General features: G+C 34.4%; 1 long non-coding RNA gene across 3 annotated transcripts; it reads right to left on the bottom strand.

Moving 5' to 3' along the window:
• Positions 1-1,498: 1,498 nt before the first annotated feature.
• LOC145169502 (uncharacterized) lies at positions 1,499-4,481 on the bottom strand. 3 transcript variants are annotated; one of them, XR_013742537.1, is made up of 6 exons: positions 4,435-4,478; positions 3,860-3,928; positions 3,220-3,321; positions 2,902-2,956; positions 2,635-2,756; positions 1,505-1,626 (listed from the first exon to the last, which is right to left on the bottom strand). It is a non-coding gene; the product is annotated as an uncharacterized LOC145169502 (long non-coding RNA). The 3 variants fall into 3 exon arrangements; XR_013742536.1 differs by having other exon boundaries at positions 2,902-3,321; XR_013742535.1 differs by having other exon boundaries at positions 1,499-1,626; positions 2,902-3,928; positions 4,435-4,481.
• Between the last annotated feature and the right edge of the window lie 4,000 nt (positions 4,482-8,481).

The raw sequence follows: 8,481 nt of genomic DNA, 5'->3' as shown, positions 1-8,481 counted from the left end.
GAATAATTTTTTCCTCATCTGGAATTGTCATCTAAACTTTTCAAGGTACGTGGCATCATCGACAAAGTAGTTTTCTATGAGACGATTGTGTCTGGCTTCATTATTTCTCCGTAAAGGACTTTTTCTCGTTCTCAAACGTGAACTTTGACCTTCTTGTACTTAATAATACGCAATTGTTTTTTCCATAATTTTTTCGATAAATTTTGACTCCCTTAATGTCAACGTATCTGACGAAGTAGAAGATGGTAATGAAATTGTGAAATTGCCAAAATAAATATAGTATTGATGAGTATTTGTGTTGTGGTAAAAAAATGAATGTGGTTAGTATATATAAAGTTTAATAAAATTAAATTACATTAAAAACAATGTCCAACGGCTACAAAGTTGAAGTGTGAAGGCGCGGTGGATTCTTCTCCCACGGCAAGGGTTACAATACAAACAATACGCCACGGTGTGGTGTTATCCTAGTTGTACATTATCATCTGACAATTACTATGGTCCTAGTACACCGTCCGACCTAAATAAAAAAAAGGTCTTCTATCGTCTCCATCTCCTCGCCTCCACCGGTGGACCATTTTTTATTTTGTTCTTACTAAACATTTAAATATCGTATTTGTCTGGTATAAAATCTAACTATCGTATTGACGTTCTTAATCTTTTAAAATATCGGATTTTTCAAAATATATTTTGTTAATAGTTTTTAACATTTAATAATATATTTTTTATATTCTTAAATCATTGAAATTAAAATAAAAAGTGAATGGACCATAATGCCCTTTAATCTTAAAACCCTTTTGTCTGGGGATGAGCATTAGAACTGTCGGAACCGAAACCAGAATTGATAATAAGGCTCGGTTACCGGTTCTCCATTTTTATGAAAACCGGTCTTGGTTTGACATTTTTCCATTTTTTAAAGTGCACATAATTCACTTATATGTAGTCGGAATTACTTGATTTTATCTTTCAACATGTAATTTGGAGTTTGTAATTTATTTTTGACTATACAAACATATATTTTGGTTAGATATTGAATCAGACACCTGGCTCACAAGAAAGAATATCCATGTTGTGTTTTTCTATTTCAACACTTTTTTGTTTTTTTTAATCTGTCCCGTTTTTTTAAATGTGCATAACTCATTCATATGATGTCAGAATTACTTAATTTTTTTTCCAGCATGTAATTGGTGTTTGCACTTCATTTTAAACTGTACAAACATATATTTTGGTTAGATATTGACTCGGCTATAGACCCCGAAAGACAGCATATCAATGCTATGTATTTTCTGTTTCAGCATTTTGTTTTTATTTTTTGGAATCTGTCCCGCTTTTAAAATGCGCATAATTCACTCATATAAAGTCGGAATTACTTGATTCTTTTTTCATCATGTAATTTAGTGTTTGTACTTCAATTTTGGAATGTAAAAAGTCATAATTTGGTTATGTAACAGCCCAAAATAATGGTGAAAATTTTCATTTAAAAGTCTATCAAATCATTTATTAATTGTTCAAAACCAACATCAAGTCACAATATTCAAAATATCATAGTACAATTATTTCAAACGCGGAAATCATGTGGGGGGATGTTGTGCCATCACGTTAGGCCCTTCCCTTTCGAATCAGAAGTACCTGAAACCATAAACATAAAGTGTAAGCACAAAACTTAGTGAGTTCCCTAAAATACCACATACACAAAACATACAAGTGTCATGGGCTACCCCTATGGTCTCTCCTTGCAATGTTGAGGGCCAAATCCCGGTCTTACATATAAGTGTCATGGGCTACCCTCATGGTATTTCCCTACAATCTGAGGGCCAAATCCCGGTCTTTCATATAAGTGCCAGGGCCAGATCCTGGTCTTTCATACAATTGTCAAGGGCTAGATCTTGGTCTTTCATGCAAGCATCATAGAGACAACTAGCATTCCACATAACAAGTAATGGGCTGGTATTGGTGCCTTCGACCCATGGATACAGTGAGAAAATTCACCTCACAGACAGATAACCAAACTGAATAGCACACCGCTCCGATATCAATGCTACCAATCGCCTTAATAAATTCAAGGACACGATCTCAGCATATAGGTCAAAATACCTAAAATACCCCTAGGTCAAACCCTAGTAAAATCCAGGTCAAAGTCAACTGAGTCAACCAAGTTGACTCAATGAGTACGTAGGGCGTACTCGTTACGTACATGGGGCGTACTACACAGTTGACCAGGGTTCGGGGAGCTGACCACGTACGCGCAGCGTACCCCTTGGTACACAAAGCGTATGCGGCTGCTCTGCGCTTAAGCCATTAAGTGCATATTCCTTAAGCATTTACGTCCAAAATTCCGATCCAGGCTCAAAAGGATGTCTTTAACCATAAAGTTTCCAACTTTATGGTTTAGCATGGCTATTAAGACCTAGGCTCCAAAAACCATAACTTCTATACCCACTTTAGCTCCTGCATGGAGAGAAACTAGTGACCAAAACACATTTTTATGACTTAGCACACCCTACAACCTCTGAAAGGAAAACTCAAACGTCTTGGAGTACCTCCTACTCACAAGGATTAAGTTTGGGACAAAAAGGTGACAACTTTGAGCTAAAACTAGATCCATAAGAAACATACACCAAGATTGAAGCTTTTTACCTCTACAAGATGCACAATGAAGAGAAAATGTTTGATCCAAAGTCTTGAGTGTAACACCACAACCTAAAGGTTCTTCCTTCTACACCAAAGGCTCCAAAATGACACCAACAAGGGCCTTCAAGCTTCACAATGCACTCATAAACATTAGGATTTTGAAATGAGGAAGGGGGCTGAAGATAAGAGGGTGCATGAGTTTATAAAGGTGCTTAAATAGGTCTAAACCCTAAAAATTAGGGTTTGTACCCTGGCTACGTACGCCCTACGTACCAGCGTATGCGTAGCGTGCTAGCACAGAACCAAGGTGTACGCCCAGCGTACTAAGCTGCATCCGGAAATAACGAAAATGTCAATGGGGACTATTCTTGCAAACAAAACACAACCCAAGGGTTAAAAGTGAATACCTAAAAATTATAGATGTAACAGATTAAATATTGAAATCATTTACAGGGTCTGAAAGATAACATACCATCCAGAACATTTCAACCGGTTCTAGTTTGAAAAATAAGCGAAAAACCGAAACCGGCCGTCCGGTTCCCGGTTCTTATAATATAGGAAAACCGGTTTCGGTTCCCTACTTTTGCCTACCTGGATAGATCGGTCGTATTGCCCCTCCCAATTCTCCAATTCGATCGGCCATAAGCTTCTTCCAAATCAAAAAAACTTTCCAATTCAATCGGCCATAAGCTTCTTCCAAATCATAAAAACCCAACCATGTCAAATTAGATACAAAACTATTTAGGCCAAGCAAAAGTATACACATAAGCAACAATATAGTATTATAAAATATCAAACAATATTAAAATGAATTATAAAGCGGAAAAACATAAACCTTAATCTCAATTTCAAATTGGAAGTTTAGCAATATATACACTGTTCATTTTTTTATTATTCGAAGTTTAGCAATATATACACTGCTCAATTTCAAATGCAAAGTTTAGCAATATATACACGTAAAACACTATATAGTTAATGAACTTAGATTTTTTAATCATGGAAGAGAGCAGACCGAAGGAATACTAACTGAAATTCGAAAGAATTTATGAAATTTAAGGAAAAAGAGCATGAAAATAGATATAGCTTCGTAGCATGTTTTTCTTACTGCATTTTGAGATAAAAACAAACTCCAACTTTACAATAAAAAAGAAAATATTTACAATAAAAAAGAAAATACAATAAAGGTATAATAGAATTGCTTATATATAAAGTTTTAGATAGTGACGTATACCATCGGGCAATGAGTTTAGAGCTACTTAACTAGAAACTTGTATTATGAACACGAACCAACATACATTACCTGCGATATTCAAAACGGTAACAACCACTGATATCAAATTTTCAACGAATCTTCAAATGAATAAGGGCAAAGAGGATAATGAATCAAAAATTATAAATTCAATAGAAAATAAAAAAGAAGGGTCTAATAGTTAATTGATAAAAATAAGAATTTAAAATAATTATAAAATAGTTAAAAAAAAATGATAAAACTAAGGATTTTTTGGTAAATTTGATATTTTATAAGTTTATTAAGGGTAATATGATATTTAAAAAATAGATTTGACAAATATGATATTTTGATGTTTAATAAAGATATATACGAAATTCTTCCAAAATATTAAAAAAGAGTAAAAACTTATTAAAAAATTAAAAACATATAATAGTCATCTTATTTTCGACAGAATCCAAATCTATCAAAAAATTCTATTTTGAAAGTATGGTATAAGTTGAAATGATTCTTAACCTCATTTAAATAAATAAATACAATTCTCTTAATAAAAAAAAGATAAAGAGGTGTTGTCTTACCTTGTATTAATGCTATTCACATTTTCCTTCAATCTCATATCCACGTTTCCTATTTTATAACACTCAATGTAGGATAGGACCAGACTTTATCTCACGAGTCACAGGCAGCAAGCTTTTGTGGTCTATGTTATGTTTGTACTCAATCTCTACCTACCCTATAGTATACCAGCTTTAAATTAAATTAAAACCTTGTAGTTGTATGTTTTAAAACTTTATAAAAGCACATCAATTAAGTAAAATAATATAGATTGTATTATGACATGTAACCTTGGTCTTTGTAGTTGTATGTTTTAAAACTTTATAAAAGCACATCAATTAAGTAAAATCAAATATAGATTGTATTATGACATGTTTGCTTAACAAAGTATCGTAAATTCGTAATAGACGTTGATGATAATTTGTGTTTTTAACTAACATAGTGAAAATAAAATTTTAAATTGTGTTATGATTACAAGATACTGTAGTTTCAAGGGTAAAGTTTTACTTGTGACTTGTGGCATAGTGTTGACATTGTAGATGACATTTTTATTGAGGACATGTCGTTTGTTGAAGTGTTTTTAAAATATCTAAAAACTTTGGTGAAACAGAACATAGGGGAGCTCTTTTAAACAATTTGTTGTTGTAATTTATTTCTTCTACAATGTATTAAACTATATAAAGTTTAATGGATCAACACATTGATATATTAACTTTTTCTTAGAATGGAACATATTTAAACATTTATTTAAAAATTAGAAACCTTTCATTTTCTTGTTGAAGAGTCCAATGACCATTTAACTCCAAATTTATTGAATGTCAAGGTATCATATCACAATAATAGAGTTTTATCTATTGAATGACAACTAGTTTTGTCATCTCATTAACTCTCTCGATGAACTCTCCGTTGTGGACGCTCACTTTCATTTAAATGAGATAGAAAATACAAAAAGGTTCATAAAACTTCCAAAAATTAGAAAATGAGAAAATGGTATTTCTTCTTTATTTGTTATTATTTTATTATTTTGTCATTATCAACTTGTTATTCCCACAATATGTTATTTATCATGTTGTTTTGTCGTTATCAAATACGGGGAGCTTATTAGGCCCAAAATGTGTTAATGGTTTCATAATACATTGATCGCAAAGATACAAAATTTTCTTAGAATTTAATCCATAACAATTTTCGCATTGAGCCTAAAAAGTATGTATTGTTGAGTTACACCCAGATTAGTAGAACTTTAGGCTATAGTTCGATCATTATCCTTGTTTTAACTATTATTTTCATTTTCAACACAAATGGAACTAAAAATATAATTGTTATGACACTTTGTAATAACTTGTCATGTGAACTAAAAATGTAATTATTATGACACTCTTTAATAACTTGTCCTTATATAAAACTGGTAATCTATTTATAGCAATATTTTTGTTAATACCAGATTTTGTGACATGCAGTTTTAGGACTTCGTTCAATTTTTAGAAGTGTTTGTGAACTAAAAAGTATAGCTTCTTAGGAGAATCTATGTCGGGTTTTGTTTGTGAAAAGTTATCATTATTATATCTTGAAGTATCGAAGAAACAAGCTATATGATTCAAATAGCACACCACAGAGCACGCTTCACTTCAGAAGTGATTGCTCCAAATGGTCTCCAATTACTCTTCTTCGCTGCATGAAGAGGGTTGGAAGAAAGATAGATATCATGTGGGGAAGAATTATAATGACAGGTTTCAATCCAAGAATGATCGCCCATCTACCAGGTTTGACTCAAAGTCTTTTTACGTAATGAATTTTCCAGAATATATCATCCATTCAGACTTATGGCGTATGTGCTCTCGGTTTGGAAAAGTTTGTCATGTTTTTATTTCCAAAAACAAATCATGTATGGGGAAACATTTTGGTTTGTTAGATTTCCGGGCAATGTTAATGTGGAACATATGATCAAGAACCTATGTGATGTGTGGTTCGGATACCATAAGATGTTTGTTGCAGTTCCTCGAGTTCCTAAAAAAGATACCCTTCATCATAATGTACCCCCTAAGGTTCAGAAACATGTTAATTTACCTGTTTCATACGCGAATGTGGTTAGAGGTAAACAATGTGAAATTTCAAGTTCAGAACAAGCAGAATCGATCATTGCTATTGATTATGTGGATTTTCTTATTGACAACAAAAAGTTAGCGTGCTTGGCTAAGGCTAGAGATTTTAGTACTTTACCTAACTTGGGTATGTTGTGTCATGATGAAGGTTTTCAGAATTTGCATATCCGATACGTGGGTGGTCTTTGGGTAATGTTTGAATTTAAGTCCAAACATACATGTAAATTTTTTTTGGAGTGTGATGTTGTTAATCATTAGATTTCCGTAAAAAGAAAATGAGATAGAAACTTTGTGCCCATTAATCGTATTGTGTGGGTTGATGTTGAAGGTGTGCCCTTACGTGCTTGGAGTAAACTTGCTTTTAGACAAACCTTGGCTAAATCGGGTTCAATTGTTCATTTGGACAATAATATTGGTGAAGATGTGTACAAATCATGTGTTTGTATTCTTACCTCGTGTCTTGATATTATATCTGAAGTCATCAAAGTTAGAGTTGATGGAGAAGTGTTCCCTATTCGTATTAAAGAAGCTCCTGGTTGGAATCCTTCTTTCACGTAGGATTCTATTAATAATCACCAAGGAGGTGTTGAGGCTTTTGATCGTTTTGAATAAGAGGGTAGTAATGATTCCATATTTGGCAATGAAGAAGCTTCACAAGATTCTTTTGGAATTTATGATGCATTGGAAAAACTTGATAACGAGGAAAACTTGCATAAAAAATCAGCCGATTTGCCCAAGCTGTCTTCTCAAGGGCAATTTCGGAATTTTCCTTCAGATATTGAAAAAGATGTGATGCCATCTTCCTCTCCTTTTATCGGTTCTGCCCCAGCTTCATTCCTCCCTTTCCAATCGACTCCAGACGACTGTGTGCAGCCCTCGCCAAGGCATACAATACCAGCGACAGCAGCTCTTGCTGCCAATGATTTGACAGCAATAGTTTTGGCCTCTTCAGCGGTTCTACATGATGTCTTGACAGCTGCACCTTTAGTTGCATCTACTCCTCTTGATAGTATTTGTAATAAAAATCAAATATCAAGGACAAATAAGTATGTTAACAGTGAAGTTGCTCCTTCTAAGGCTCGGGTTCAAAATAATATTCTTGGTTTTTCTGTGGGTTTTGGACAGGTATTGGGTATTAATCTTTCTAAAGAGGATCTTTCTCTTCCTCCGGGTTTTTCTAATCAGTGTTTTTCTGTTTTGGGGGACAATCTGTAACATCCCGACTCCCAGGTATAATATTTATGTAACGCCCTGTTCTGATTTGACTCCTAGTCTGAGGCTGTGGCCCGAAGGCCGGTCATCATAAGGATTATGGCTTTTGAAAAGGGTAAGATCTAGGCTATTTTGGGTATGAGTGATGTATTAGAAGCGATCCGGATGTTCGGTTTGTGTTTTAGAGCCTAGGGGTATTTCGGTAAAGTGTCAGTTTGGGCTTTTGTGGAAAATGGACTTTTGTTCGGAAGGTCTTAAGGAAGATATGAGTTGATAGAAGTGTAGGGCTTCTCGTTGCCTTTTGGTGGATATAAGGATCGTCGAAAACAGATTTATAACGAAGAAGTTATGGCCTTCGGAAGTTTAGTGGTTTCAGGCTTAGCCGAGTATGCTGGGCGTACACATAGAGTACGTTGGGCGTACTAGTGAAGAAGGCAGTACGCTGGGCGTACTGACCAGGATGGTCGTGAATGTTCTTCGGAGTACGCTGGGCGTACACCAATCAGACATGAACCCTATTTTAGGGTCTTGGACCCTATTTAAGCTCATTATCTCATACCCTAACCCTAATATCTTCAGCCTCCACGCTCTAAACCCTAGAAATCGACCCTTAGCCCTCATTTGAGTGATTTTGGAGCTTGGATGGCCATTAGAGGAGTATTTTGGTGTTTTTGAAGAAGAAGGTGTTTAGAGAAAAAGCAAGATATTGAAGAGAGCTTGTAGATCCAGAGGTTTTACATCATTTCCACCCTATTGAAG

This window comes from Lactuca virosa, chromosome 4 (assembly GCF_052849685.1).
Source record: "Lactuca virosa cultivar CGN04683 chromosome 4, Lactuca_virosa_CGN04683_v6, whole genome shotgun sequence".
Taxonomy (NCBI): Eukaryota; Viridiplantae; Streptophyta; class Magnoliopsida; order Asterales; family Asteraceae; genus Lactuca; species Lactuca virosa.
This window is presented reverse-complemented; position numbering and strand designations above follow the sequence as displayed.